This window comes from Rhipicephalus sanguineus, chromosome 7, assembly GCF_013339695.2.
Source record: "Rhipicephalus sanguineus isolate Rsan-2018 chromosome 7, BIME_Rsan_1.4, whole genome shotgun sequence".
NCBI lineage: Eukaryota > Metazoa > Arthropoda > Arachnida > Ixodida > Ixodidae > Rhipicephalus > Rhipicephalus sanguineus.
Genome location: NC_051182.1, coordinates 56,772,773 through 56,788,506, shown reverse-complemented (window position 1 = coordinate 56,788,506; position 15,734 = coordinate 56,772,773). Strand labels below are relative to the sequence as shown.

The window sequence follows — 15,734 nt, the reverse complement described above, 5'->3', positions numbered from 1 at the left end:
TATATATATATATATATATATATATATATATACATGTAGGCATGCCGAAATGACATATCACTGCACTATTTTCAACAATCTACGAATAGCGTGGTCATTTTTCCGGCTGATAAAGAAAGCCCGCTGAATATGAAAAAAAAACACGCATTTCAACGAAGAGAGTCATGACGAGGAGTCGGTGAAGCTCTAGGTATAGCATTGGTGAGTAACAGTACGTTACCCCAGCGTTGCTCCATATATTGTGTGTTGAATGACATAAAGTGACATAAAGAGTCGAGGACAAATCTAGGTCCTGAGGTCCATAATGTGTACGTTGAAGTCGCTGACTAGTGGAAGGGGTTTGTGCTTGCAGGTGTTTTTTGTTGCTTCGTCAGAATTACGATTGATATTAGTCTATTGTTAAAGCTGATGTTTCGATTTTACACGGTGCTGTGTAAGCACGGACACCGACGCCAAACTGATGGACGGACAAACCTCGGCGTTGAGGTGCTTCGCCCCTAAAATAACACGTGACTACGCTCCCACCCTCAAAGGTGGGTGCGTAGTCTTGGCTTGCTATCTCACAGTGGGCCTGTTTGAGGGCGCTGCTTCCTGATGCGTGCTGCAGTCTAGTCTCGTGTCAATTTTGAGATTTCGTGGGCTTTCTTTATTAGCCCATTAAGGCCCAAGCAAAACCTATTTTTTGAATGTTATTGAAATTTCGCGCACTTATCTAACTACAGTAGACAACAACATCTGGCAAGTTTCGTAGCGTTACATCTATTCCTTCAGAAGTTATGATACTGTACTTTAGAAAGTACGCTGGGCTCTTGCAATAGCAATGCAAGCTGGCTCGGCACACGAATAGCCAGCATGCTTGGCCCTTGCCATACTAATACAAAAGTTGTTTTGGCACATGCAACTTGTCGAAGCAGCGACGCATCATGCAAAGCGTTGCACCATACTTTTCGCAGCATCATTTCTATTTATCACAGACAGTGCGCTTCAACCGTTTTTCAATCTTCTTGTGAAATGCCCATATAGATGAAGGGGACTGGCAGGTACACTGAACACGGAAGACCTCTTGATAGTTCTATTGTGTACACGGCACAGGTAGTGTCTTGCAAGTATGCAGGTGAATGACAGCAGTCGACGCATAGAGGGTCTGCTAACCTCCAGTAGGTAGGCAGATCCTCTATGCATTCAGTGCAGCAATGTTGATGATCTGTGTAAATAGGTGCTTCCATCTCATTTTCCCACGAATGAAAATTCTGAAGTTATAAGCAGCTTGATTGTGGAGGTGAATCTCTCCCATGGCAATATTTCTCTAGCTGCTGACGATGTTTCGTGATGGCACTACGTTTTTCTTTTGAGTTGATGATCACCTGCTTACAGAGCATAGTGGCTCGACTGTGTCATAGTTCATCGCCATAGCAACTATGCTATTGTCTTTGCTCTCTACGAAAAGAAACTCGTTTCCCGGATCAAAACAGAAGCAGTCTTCCCGATTTCTTTCGTTCCATCAGGCAGAAGGCATTCATTCGCACAGCCGTCTGCCCCCTCCTCCTCAGCTGTTTGGGAGTGACAATTACTTCACCAAGAGGCTCTCGTATATCCCTGCCGGCATCTGTTGCAGTCTCCCGAGTCTCAAATGACCGTAAAAACGGCATTGTTCTGAAGAAAATACCTGGTTCGCTTTCTGAGGCAACCTACAACGCAATGCACATGTAAGCTCCCACAAAGGCCCAGTGTACTACAAAAAGTACACCAACATTTGATTACCCCTCAGAGCAAAACTGTGCACTACAGCTGATTCTTGCGCTTCGCCGCGGTTATGATGTACCTTTTGAAGCACAATCAATCTGTTTTTTCAATATATACAGTGTGAAACCTTAAATTAATTGAGAAAACGTAGTAGTCGTCACATGCGTTCGACGGGCGCTCGTTTTCCAAAAGTTTGACAACTCGTAGCACAGAAAAAATTGACTTGAGTCAGTATGTTCGACTAGGAGTGTCTAGCTGCAACCTTTAGCATCAAAAATGCTAATCAGAAAAATTAGAATATTGGATAGTGTATCTTCTATTCCAAAAAAATAAAGTGTACTTTGTGAAGTACGCTGGGCCCTAATGGGTTAACCTAAACAAGCGAGCACGCAATTAGTACGTTGTTAAAAATAGCGCATTTAGATGTCATTTGAACATGCCTACATACGCTAAAGTGGTTGCTTGAGCGAGATGGTACGTCATACTTCACATAAAAAAAAGCTAAAGAACGGCGGACAAGAGAACGAAGGACAGCGCTGCCATCTGTGTCCTTCTTTCTGTTGTCCGCCGTTTTCTAGCGCTGTTTTTATGTGAAGTATGCCCTACATATGCCTTATTGACATTTTGTTAATTAGGTCAGTATTTATCGAGGTAGAATCATAATTACAAAAATTACCTAAACCTCATTATTAGTCGTGGCTACCAGAGTATACTGGGGGCAGTGTGGACTTGGAGTGCTTCACGTAAAGACGTTCCTGTTTTTAAATCGTACTGCGTGATAGCTGGGACGGCCTAGATAGATAGATAGATAGATAGATAGATAGATAGATAGATAGATAGATAGATAGATAGATAGATAGATAGATAGATAGATAGATAGATAGATAGATAGATAGATAGATAGATAGATAGATAGATAGATAGATAGATAGATAGATAGATTTGTCTTCAATAAAGTAAAATTCTCGCGAGCACCCAGCGCGTCATGTCATCTAAGCGTCGCGATTCCATACCTTTCAGTTACATAGCCTATGCACTCACGCAGTCTAGAGAGTGCACCTTGTGGTCATTGTGGATTTCCATCACGTCTTACCGTTTGATTATCCCCAGGTAGTGATGACTTCAGGCTATAAGTAAGCGCGAAACACGCGTTCCGTCTGATAAAATCTGTGAGAATGCGTCGTGTTTGGCTTTTGCGCTGTGTTTCCTCTTCCTGCAGGGCAGATCAGGGCTGATGCTTAGCACCTATTTAGAAACATGGCGTAACTTACGCTGTTATTATGGCAGCGCACCTTTACATTATCGTATTCTGGCCTATAGCGATGAATTTAAATTCTAGGCGTGCTGCTTTGTTTCATGTGTCAGCAGCGGTTGCTTACGTATTGCACGTCGAGTATGTGAGGGTTCGCCTGCCTCGCCAACAGCGGAGAAGCAGTTTCTGCGAATAACATGTGAACTAGCCAACAAAGAACTCACCATTAGTGCCTCCTGGGTCCTTCCAGACATAAGAACAAGCCTCGGGACGTCCTGCTTCTCACGTGGAAAGCTTTCGACGTGGGGGCTTGGGTAGGATTCCAAGATAGCGTGCGCGTTGGCGCCACCAATGCCCTGGGAGTTGATGCCTACTATGCCGCCTTCGAATGGCATCGTCTTGTCTACTACTTTCACTCGGCCATCGCACAATGAGAGCATGTCCGGGTGTGGCTCGGTGAAGTGTAGAGTGGGCGCTATTGTGCCGGTCTCCATAGCGAGAATTACTTTAGCCACAGCAGGAATACCTGGAGGAGGATGACGACAAAGTGGGAAAAATATTTTTCGACGACAATAAGCCACGCCAATTGCCACATTGGTGTTTCGAGTGAGCAACTATGCGAGTGTCATGTGTAGCCCTTAATTGCCGCTGCAAGAAGCTCTTATTCAGTCGGTCAATACGTTGTCTGCGACGAACTACGTGGAAGGCTTTACCAGTGGTGTGAAAAAATGTGACGGGGAATTCAATGATAATGGCAGATAGCCAATGGACAAATCGATAAGAGTTGTTACTAGTAGTATTGTTAATAATAGTAATAATAATAAGAATTATAATAATAGTGATAGTATTACTCCTATTCTACTACTACTACTGCTACTAATAATAATAATAATAATATTATTAACAAAAAGTCACAATTTCGCCGCAAGGCCGAAGCAATGAATGCGATAGCAAGAAACTAATGCTATATGAAGTGAGGCTCGCCAATGGATGCTCTCAGTTTGAACAGCGCTCCTGTTGCAAAGGCGGCCGAGCAGCGAAGGAAACTAGCGTGCTTCAAGTGTCGAGCTGTGACACTTGATAGTTCGCGCTCATCTTCTGTTTCTTCGTTTAGCGGCGTCCCTTGAGCTCGAGTGGCTTTCGTACGCTCCGTAACATGAGCGCGGACATCACGGTGAAAGCGTGAAACATCCCTCTTTCCTCCAGCACAAGAAGAAGCGAGCGAGCTCGCCGACGACTTTTAAATGCGCCTGTCGCGCTCCTAACGCCATCTCGCTAGTAATGAAGAAACGCTTATAAGCGCAGCCGTCTCTGAGTCCGTCCAGCGGTAAAGGGTGTGTATATAACGCTCGCCGTTACCTACAAGGAGGATCTGCGTTTCGTGGCGTAGTGGCTAGCGCCACTCGCTGCGGAGGAAGATGTCCCTGGGTCGATTCCGCGCTGCGGAAGCATTTTTCTGAATTACTTTTCTTTGGGGCTTTTATATATATATATATATACATACTTATACATATACGGTGCATGACGGCGGCGACAGCGACGGCGACGGCAAAATCCAGCCGAGATTGTTCATATAATTGCTATCGCAATAATAATAATAATATTAATAATAACAATAATGATGTGTGGCAAGTACCAAAACCACGATATGATTACGGCGCACGTCATGGTTCTTGGCTGCAGAAATTTGGACCATCTGGTGTTAACGTGCGTTGGCATCGAAGAGTACACGGGCCTTGAGCATTTCGCCTCCACCTCGAGTTAGCGTAAGGAGGATGCCGGTCATGACCAAGTATTCGTGGTTATTTTATTCCTGATGGTGGTCTGTTTACCTCCCTGCCAGTATATCGGCATGTTTTGAAAACACGAAAACGTTGCGCCAGGGATTCTTTCCGGACTACTTGCTAGATAAAATGCAGCCATTGGAATGAGCACAGCGGCAGGGTAGGGACGAGTGGCGAAAATGTTGACGTTGTCGATCTCGCTTGCAGGTCCGCTTTAGAAAACCGGACACTAGACATCTCGATGAAGACTGGCAATGCGATCAAATTGGCTAGCTTTTATGCACCTTTAGAAATCAATCTGCCAGTATAGTTAGCATCTGTCACTGACTGTATGTCCGTTATGTGGCAAAGCGTTAGTGGTACAGTTGGAAGTAGGAGCGTAAGTGCTATATTGTAGTTGTGAAGGGCATAATTTATATGGCGTAGCGCAACCCCACAGAAACGGAACAGGATACATGCCCAGTGCAAAGTTACAACTATACGTTTTATTTATAAAAGGCAGTAACTCTTACTAGTGTAGCGGTGAAAGAGCGAGGCATTCACCAGTGGGATCATCTCTTGGTGCAAAGACGCGAGCGCTGATCGCGAGCTGGGGTTGCAGAGCCTGCTTGTTTCTCGCTGGACCTGCGGTCTGCCTGCTACCAGACGTCGTCAATAAACCCCCTTGCACTAGTGGTATACATGTGTGAACTCGGAAATAAAGTGTTATGAATGAAGAAGCGTGATCATTATTAAAAGTGAGCATGTATCAGTATCAACTTCACAGTTAGCCATGCGAGCCTACAAGTATGGGGGCACAAAAAGCCACGGCTTAGTCCACCTGATTCATTTTCATTCAGTGCGCCACGAAATAATGCATGTGTTGGTTATGCAAGGTTTAAGGGTTATGTAAAATTGAGTCTATAAAAAATATGGCGCGCAGAAATAGTGAGGAGAGGTAACAATGTATCATATGACGCAGACTGTATTTCGCTCATTCATACAAGTAGCAACATAGCGGATGGTCACTTGCACTGATGTGTACGTTATAGGGGTTACTTTGTAACAAATAGATCCGCGCGTGCAAAACTGTCCCGTCTTTGGATCACACCGCGCACTAGAGGAGTGTAGTTGCTCGCTACTAGGCGCTACGCAGCAGCCCTAACAGTCAGAGCTGGACCCCTAACCCATGGTTCGCGTTGAGTCGCGACCACGGCGGATTTCAGGCCAGTGGTAACAGAGACAAGTTCTAGCCTGACACAGTTTGTCGTGCCAAAAGCGCCACCGACGAAAGAAAAATAGAAATAACAACGAAGCGGCGGAGAAGTTCCGCACGACGACGTGAAAACAACAACAAAATGGGAAGCACACGAGATTTAGAGCGATAAGGCTCGACTCACCTCTCGTGGCTTCGCAGTCCGGCCCTGAGGCGGTAAGTCGTCTCACAATAGACCGGGCGTTGCGCAGGGGCTGATGGCGGCTGGGTGGCTCACGACTCGATCGAGCTGCGGTCGTCACCGCTGCTCGAGTCGAAAGACGAGGCGGTCCCCAAGAAAGCGGCGCGCATTCCTTGGGGTCTGGAGAGGAGTCTCTTCAGAAAAGGGCAAGGAGGGAAAACGGGGCATCTTGACTTCTGCCAGGGGGCAGGGCGCGAATGGCTGCCGGAGCGGCACAATGCCCTCTCCCATGCAACACCCCTCGCCACTGCGCGTGCAAACGTAGCGCGAAATTTCCATTTTCATTTCCTTCTTCCTTTTAAGAATCACCCCCCCCCCCACGCCGCGTTGAAGACAATGGGTTGCGTGTGCAACCCCACAACGTATGTATATTACAAAAAATATTCATAGTAGTGGTAGTAAAGTTACACAGCCTTGCATATGCATATGCATTGCATTGCATTGCATTGCAATGCATATGCATTGAGTGAGTAGATAAGTGTTAATCCAATATAATGAAAGAAAGCAATTGTTAAGTAATTTTTGACAGTTGTTACCGCCATCCAACTTTATGCACAACTAGAAAAATGAGGTAGTAGCGATTGCTGACGTACTCAACTGTACGTGTACAAGTAGAAGCACTGTTAACTTACGGCAGTTGTACTGTACAGCTGAGGCGCACTTTACCTAAATAGCTGTTAACACCGCAGCTACCGTACTTAACGTGGTTTCACTTGTCATAAGTAACTTCAGGCAGAAAGAAAATTGACACAGAATCTTCTCTGGGAGTTCTCTAAGGGATCCCTATCGAAAAGAAACAGCGTTTCCAGTGACTCCCAGTGCCTTTCAGCGCATTGGTTGGCACTTTAAACGCTGTACAGTGAGTCCCAGTGTACTGCCGCGCGCTGGGGGCTGCGGCCATTGCCGCCCAGTGCACTTAAGGACGCTGGAAATACTGTACAGTGTGGCCCAGTGTCTTGCAGCGTACTGGTAGGCACTGACCACGCTGTACAGTGTCCGCCCGCGCACTGGGTACACTGGCGGCACATTGGAAAAAAACTGGGCGCCCTGTGTGTAATTCGTATAAATTTGGTATTGGATCGCGAGAAGTCGAAATGAAAACTTATCGAATGTTTTCAAACTATTATTCTATTGTGCGTCCTACACATATCTAGCTTTAGTTTTAGTTAAGCGACGGGCGTACGTATACGCTAAAGCAATCATCTTCGAGTCGGGCGTGTGCGCTTTCTCTGAAGTGTGTAAACCAGATTCGTGAATGCAGGTTATAGAACTGCATCGAAAGAACTTATAATTCGCAACGCCATATGCCATTATTATTAGTCTCATATTCAGCGTGAACCAACTCTAGCAGTGAGTCCTTCTATATGGGCTCGTACCGCTGAAAACCGCGCGTCAACCGGCAGCAGTAAGCCGCTGTAACGCTCACTCTATTTGACAACCCAGTGGCGCTGTCCCAGTGCCACACACGATTATATGACCAGTGTGGCGCTGGGTACTGGGATGCTGTCACACTGCACGAAGCATGCTGGACAGCCGTTACGGGCTGAAATCGAGCTTTTAAATAGTTCTTGACAATTTTGTTAATGACAAGATCGTAACTGTGGCTAAATCAGGACCAGTGCGACAAAATAAAAAAAAAGCCGCAAGAAAAACAAAAAAAGAACGAGCGACCGGGACTCGAACCATCCCCTCGACGTACCTCTCATTCTGAGTCCGCTACACCACAAATGAAAGTAGTAGTCCGCTTTTTTCTTCATGTTATAAGTAATTCCGGTGGTCCGTCGTTTCATTTTCTCGTTAAGAAAAGCAGATTCAAGTCCGCGCTCACTACAACCTTACAGAACAAAGTTGTTTGTGATGTGTTGCCCAAGATAAGAACGCCCATCTGGCACGTTTTGCCACAAACCATAATAATGTAACAGCTGAGTGCGGCATTCGCACTGTCTCGCTAAGCGGTTAGTCCTATCTATGTAAAAACACTTCGAACACCCAACAACACACTGAACACTTCAGCTTTCGTCACCCGATTGAACATAATTTCTGTCGTTCATGTTTATTTTTCCATGTACTACAGCCGCAGTAGTTCACTCTAGCCGAGGAGACCATTAGGCTTATGGCTGTATTAAGTGCGCCACGATCGTTGTGAAGATGTGGATATTCAACTACGAAGAATATAATAACCGTTAGAATGTTTTTCGATCATAACTGACTTAGGTCATATTTTCTTATTCGACTACACAAATCAGAAGCTAAAAACTCCGATTCAGCTTTTTTAACAAACATTCTTTCACAGCGGCAAAGTGCTGCCGGTGACATACTGGTTTAAGCGGCACGAGGCCATATGACTGCTAGAGTAGGTTGATGGTGATTATCAGACTAATACTAATGCCATGTATTGTGTTGCCGATGATAAGTTCTTTCGATTCAGTTACGTGAACTAAATTCACGACTCAATGACACACTGATAAAACTTGTAGCAGGGTTAGTTGGTGCAAAGATATAACACAGGAAAGTGGCGCAATACGGGACAAAGACGAATACGAGGGAAAAAGTACAAGCGCACAATCTCGGCGACCATGATAACAAGTACAAGGGCGCTTGTACATGTTCCCTCCTCTTCGCATTTGTCCCGTGTTTCGCCACTTTGCTGTATTATGTCAATGACACACTTCAAAGAAAGCCCGCGCGCGCTCTACAGACAATTGTGTTAGCGTATACGTAAGTCCGTCGCCGAGGTAGAACTAAGCTAGATAAGTTTTGGACACAGAATGGAATGATGCTTTGAAAATATTCGATGTTACGCTCGACATCTGGTCATCCAACATCAAATTTTACAAGTCCACACAGCCAGCCCAGTTATTTTTTTTTCGGTGTGCCGCCAGTGTTCCGGGTGCGTGGGTAGGCACTGTGCAGTGTACAAAGAGCCTGCCAGCGCGTTGGAAGACATTGGGCCACACTGTGCCGCACTGCGCTACGCTGGTCACGCTGTGCAGTGTGTCCCAGTGCCTCCCAGCGCGCTGCAATACACTGGGATATACTGTACAGGGTTTCCAGTGCTGTCCAGTGAGCTGAAAGTCACTAGAAGACACCGGAAACGTGCTTTTTTTGACAGGGCGATCTCGGCGTTTTTATCTTCTGATTTGTGTTGTCGAACATGTAAATATTACCTCGCTTGAGTGAGGTATGACCGAAACTACATTTGAACGGTTATTAGATTCTTTGTAAGTCAACATCCACAATCTTCACAATGATCGTGCCGCCCTGAAAAGAGCTCTAAGCCCAATGGTAGGTTCGGCTAGAGTGACCTACTGCGGCTGTACAGCATGCGGAACGTAAACAAGTAATAAAGAAAATACACCCAAACGGGTGACGAAACCTAAAGCGTTTAGTGTGCAGTTCAGTTGCACTATGATTTCTACGTAGGTATGACTAACCGCTTAGCGAGTCTGTGCGATTGCCGCAACACATCTGTGTTTAACCTAATATGTTTGCGGCAAAACGTGCCAGATAGACGTTGTGATCCTGGGCAGCACATAACAAACAAATTAACTATCCTCTACTAGGTTGTCACTGGCACGAAGAGACTGAAATGTGCGTTTCTAAATGAGAACAGGAAAACACTGGCTATATATATAACAAAAAAAGATGTTCACTCTTGTCGTCCAAGTGTGTTGTTGCGGTAGCGTGTCAGACTCGGTATATACGATGTGTGGTGGTGGGGAGTTAGACGATGGCTCGCTCGTTCGTTGTTTTTTTTTTTTGTCTTCGTTTTTTCTTGTCGCAGTGCTCGTGTTTCAGCCCTATTTATGATCTGGGCATGATCACAGTTTTTAAACAATCGAGGCCTGCGCAGAACACGCAGCACAGTCACAGCGAAAGCTGGAAGAGTGGCCTTTCCAGAGCCCATTGTAGACTGTCTTGGGGCAACTGATACAAGTACACATGCAAGGTACCCATAACGCAGTAAAGCACCGCAACTTTCATGAAGTAGGACAGCGCCCGATATGCCATTATTCGTCATTCTGCGGATAAGCGAGGTACCCGCTACACATCTGTAAGTCATTATGTGCACTTTGTTTGAGCTGTGGCTGATGACGATAAATAATTAAAGATTAGTTTTTTATAATGGGTTGGAAGCATTCAACGACTCACTCATCGCGCAATTTGCATTTTGCGACGCCCGGTTGTAATTTTCCTCTCATACCACTCTATATTACATATGTTAACACGATTCCTTGACCGACATGACACCTGTATATAGCGTATTTTTTTAAGACGCAGGTACAAGCAGCAGCGTAGCTCGGTGGTAGAACACTCGACTGCCAAGCTGAGGCCCGGGTTGAAATGCCATCCGTTCCTAGAATGTTTTCCCGTTTCATTTTTTCTTATTTCTCGCGATAGCGGTTCCGCACACCAGCGGTGGCGGCGGCGTATAAATTAGGCGCCAAAATCCGCTCTAGTTGTGATCTCATAACACTAGGGTAGCTGTTTGGGCTTGTGGGTTTGGCAGGATACAGAGTGAAAACACTGTCCCGGCTGTGGCGGCTGCATTTTCGATGGAGGAGAAAATGTTTGAGGCCCGTGTACTTAGATTTAGGTGCACGTTAAAGAACCCCAGGTGGTCCAAATTTCCGGAGCCCTTCACTATGGCGTCTCTCATAATCAAATCGTGGTTTTGGGGCGTTAAAGCCCAGATATTTTTATTATTATTGATATTATTATTATAGGGTGAAAACACATACGATGATGACAGAGAAGACGCTTGACACACACGCTCGTGTGTGTCGAGCCTATTTTCTGTCTTCGTCTTATGCGCTTTCACCCTGTATGATCTCATGACAGCTTTCGCTGTAATATACAGTGGCTTCCAACACCATCAGTCACCAGAGTCATGACTGACTGCACAGAGTGGCTGCTTACCAAAAGCTAGGTAGGTGATGGGTGGAAGCAAAGAATAACAGCCACCACAGGTGGTATCTGTCGCCGAGGTTGACGCCGTCTCTTCACCTTGAAAAGCGAGGTTGAGGGCACAGAACCTTAAACGCTGTTAGAGATGCTAAGCTTGGCTGATAGTCTGTAAGAGCGGCATCGTTTCTAGAATTTTTTTTATTTCATTTTTTTCTTATTTCGCGCGAAAGTGGTTATGGACGGACAACTACCCCACTGCCGTTGTGATCCGAAAATAGCTTTTGCTGAAAAACAATTTAAAAACCCAATTTGGGACCATAGCGGGTGTCCGAGTGTGCAGTGCGCCAGCGTCCAGCGTGCGTCGTGCAGCGTGCCAGTACCGAGCGCCAGACTGGTCAAATCATCATTCATAGCACTGCGACAGTGCCACTCTGTTTTCCAATAGGGTGTGCAACAAATATGCCCTAGATACTCGTGTAATGGCCACACCCATGTAATACTCGCCCCCAGAAGTTTGTTAATGGTCCTTCGCCCCCTTGTCCCAAAATATAAATAAAACTGCCTCTGTATTACAGGCATGTTTAATTATTGAGAAGGTTGGCAGTATTATACATTGTGCGGTGTGGAAATTACAAAGCTTAGTTTTTCTTTCGTGGGCAGAACAAGGTATCGGTGCTTAGGTTTCGGCCCCTACAGGTAGCAAAAACGCTCCGAGATTTAGCAGCTGCCTCCTAGGCACTCCCATCCAGCAAAGAACGCCGACTGGACGGCTGAAAAGGGCACTACTTATGAATGTGTGCCACTGGAAGAAGGCGAAGAAACTTCGTTCAGACAAATAAGTGAATTAAATCGGTTATGGTCGAGACCTCAGTCCAGGGCTCCGCTAGCACGACTGGCTCAGATTTTAGAAATCCTTTGACGGCGTTCCCTTCCACATTGTGCTGAAAATCTTCAAGGTCATGGGGGTCTGGAGTAAATTCGATGGAAAGCAGGGTTATCACATCAGTGACAAAGTCGAGTTTCAGTATGCGAGTAGCAAAGAGCAGGAGGGGAGTGGGCGAGGAATAACGTTTTTGCGGTCATGTAACAGTGTCAAAGGGTCTTTTAATTCGTTTCTGCCAGTACAAGTGCCAGTACACTAGTTAAAAATGCTGATATACAATGAAGGCAAGCAGCGCTGAGAACATATAAGAAAAACAAGTCGTATTTTTCTCCGTGCAATGGCTCCGCCTGCGATTTCCACACCAAATCTAAAACAAAACAGAAAAGAATTGTGGCCATTACACTATTACGAACGGTAAGAGAAACATATAAAATTCAGGACGAACCACCGTTACGCAAGTCTGCCTAGACTACCTGGTTTCGCTGAGGCGATTTTAAATACTTAGAAACGCCAGTGAAGAATGGCTGGCTTTTCTTAAACCATACCATCATTTTTTATGGGCGTTGTTGTGTTTCCTGTCAATTTTGTCCATGTCTGTCTGTTGCGTGAAATCAGAACCCAATAACAAAGAAGAAATAAAGTCACAGTTTCACCGCAACGGCGACGCAATGAATGCGATAGCAACAAATTGGAATGCAACTCGAAGAACGGAAAGCAGCTCGAAACTGCCAGCGCGTCGCTCGAGCCCAAAGGACGCACGAAAAGAGCGCACACAGGACGAGCGCGAGCTATCATGCGTCGCAGCTCGATACTTGAAGCGCACTGCTGAAACATAAAGCACGAAACGAACGAACAGGTATACACAGGACGAGCGCGAACTAAACGTCGCAGTTGTTACTTATTTCTGTTTGAACAACGCGCTCCTTTCACAAACGTGGCCGCTGCAGCGAGCGAAGTTACCTCCGTACGCTGTGTGACTTCAGCGCGGACATCGCGGGGAAAGCACGAGACATACAAGCCCCCGCTCCACCTCGCGCTTGCCCCCCTTCTTTCCTTGAGATAAGCGCGCGAAGGCGACGACGCCCTGTAGGGCAAACAGCATCGGCGTTCGCAGGAGTGGGGCGGCGACCTTTAAAGCCAAGCGCTCAGCGCGCTACTCGCGCCATCTCGTTGGTAATGAAGAAACGCTTATAAGCGCCTGCCGTCTCTGATTCCGGGCAGCGGTCAAGGGTGTGTATATAACACTCGCCGTTAGCTACGTGGACGATCTGCCTTTCGTGGCGTAGTGGCAGGCGCCACGCGCTGCCGAACGAGAGGTCCCTGGGTCGATTCCGCACTTCGGAAGCATTTTTCTGAATTTTTCTTTGGGAATTATATATATATATATATATATATATATATATATATATATATTGTTACGCGTACGAACGGGGTTTATTGAGATGCGACGCAGCGGTAGCCTCAGCGGCCTTGAGTTCGCACCGAGGTTGTCGCTATCGCCAGGCACGTCTTCTTCCTCTTCACCTCTCTCATGCCCAGACCCACTACACACAGGTGCACATACCCAAACTACGATTGTAACATCTCTCCGCGCGCAGACGAAGCCCACCGGGCGAGTCAAACAGTCTCTCTAGGAATGAACGGCTTTAAACGGGCAATATGCGTGAGTTCAGTCTTTGCAGCACGTCGGCCATTGGCGTGGAGGCGAGCAACGCGGTAAGTCACTTCGCTTATGCGGTCGAGAACAACATAGGGTCCAACGTAGTGTGCCAGCAGTTTTTCACATAATCCACGTTTTCTCACTGGTGTCCAAAGCCACACAAAGTCACCGGGTTCATATGTCACGTGTCGGCGTCGGCGGTCGAACCGTAACTTCGAGCGTTCTTGCAAAGCAAGAGTGCGCAAATGAGCGAGACGTCGGGCCTCTTCCGCACGGCACATAGTCTTGGAAATGCAGAGATCATCGTGGTCTAAAAATGGCAAAATCGTGTCGAGTGTGTAGCGTGGCGGTCTAGCATAAAGAAGAAAGAAGGGACTGTAGCCGGTAGTTTCGTGCTGTGCGGTGTTGAATGCATATGTAATGAAAGGCAGAACATCGTCCCAGTTTTTGTGATCTGATGCGACGTACATGGACAGCATGTTCGTGAGAGTTCTGTTTGTGCGTTCAGTAAGACCGTTCGTTTGAGGGTGATAGGGCGTAGAGTGCCGAAAACTTGAAGCACATAGACGAAGCATCTCTTCGACCACGTCTGCCGTGAACTGGCGTCCACGATCACTAATAACGACTTTGGGAGGGCCGTGCCGGAGAATGACAAAGTGTAGCATGAAGAGGCACACGTCACGCGCAGTAGCCGATGGTGTAGCGGTCGTCTCGCAGTATCGTGTCAGATGATCGGTGCACACGACGATCCAACGATTTCCGTTGGAGGAGCGCGGAAAGGGACCAAGAAGGTCAATTCCAACTTGCTCAAATGGAGTTCTTGGTGGCGGCAAAGGGTGTAGTCGACCAGGAGGAGTACTTGTAGGACGCTTGCGACGTTGACATTCGTTGCAGCTAGACACGTATTGTTGCGTGGTCTGATGCATCTTGGGCCAGTAATACCTTTCTTGAAGGCGGTAGAGAGTCCTCGTTGCTCCTAAATGACCGGATGTTGGATCATCATGCATGGCTCTCAAAATGTAAACGCGGAGACTCTTCGGGACTACCAGAAGATATCGCGAACCGGTAGCAGAATAGTTCTTCTTGTATAGTAGCCCGTCGCGTATGCAGAAACGAGTGGCCGATGATTTTCGTCCGTTAGCAAGAAGTTGCTGTAAAGTACTGTCCTTGTGCTGCTCAGTCCTAAATGTGTTCTTGTCAGGAAAGCCTGGCTCCAACGATGCGATGTACCCGTCGAAGTTGTCCGCGTCACAGACCGTCGTGGGAAGCGGCAGCCGCGAAAGGCAGTCTGCGTCAGCGTGCCGGCGACCACTTTTATATGAAACCGTGAAGTCGTACTCCTGTAGACGAAGTGTCCAACGTGCAAGTCGACCGGATGGATCGCGCAGATTTACCAGCCAGCACAGAGAATGATGGTCGGTCACGACGGTGAAGGGGCGTCCGTATAGGTATGACCGGAAGCGTTGCACTGCGAAGACCACAGCAAGACACTCCTGTTCCGTAACGGTGTAGTTACGCTCAGACTTGCTTAGGGAGCGACTCGCATACGCCACGACATGTTCTTTGGTATCGACGCGTTGAACCAAAACAGCACCGACACCAACGCCGCTAGCGTCCGAGTGCACTTCTGTGGGAGCCATAGGGTCGAAGTGTCGGAGAATCGGATGGGACGTCAATCGGAACTTGAGTTCACAAAAAGCGGACGCACATTCCGGGGTCCATTCGAACCGTGCGCCTTTTTGAAGCAGGCACGTCAGAGGGTGCACGATGTTAGCGAATGCAGGAATAAAGCGACGGAAGTACGAACATAGTCCCAGAAAACTCCGTAGTTCTTTGACTGAGCGTGGCTGGTTGAAGGCTTCCACTGCAGCCGTCTTCGCTGGATCAGGTCGGATGCCTTCTTTGTCTACCAAGTGGCCTAGAACGAGTGTTTGGCGCTCTCCAAAATGGCATTTCTTTGAGTTTAACACCAAACGTGCTTTGCTTAGACAATCGAGTACAAGGTCGAGATGTGTGTTGTGCTCACGGAACGTGCGCCCAAAGATCACTACATCGTCTAAATAACACA

General features: G+C 46.9%; 1 pseudogene; it reads right to left on the bottom strand.

The window, feature by feature from the left end:
- The window catches only part of LOC119399459 (fatty acid synthase-like), a 178,245-nt pseudogene that overhangs the window by 134,685 nt on the left and 27,826 nt on the right, over positions 1-15,734 (bottom strand).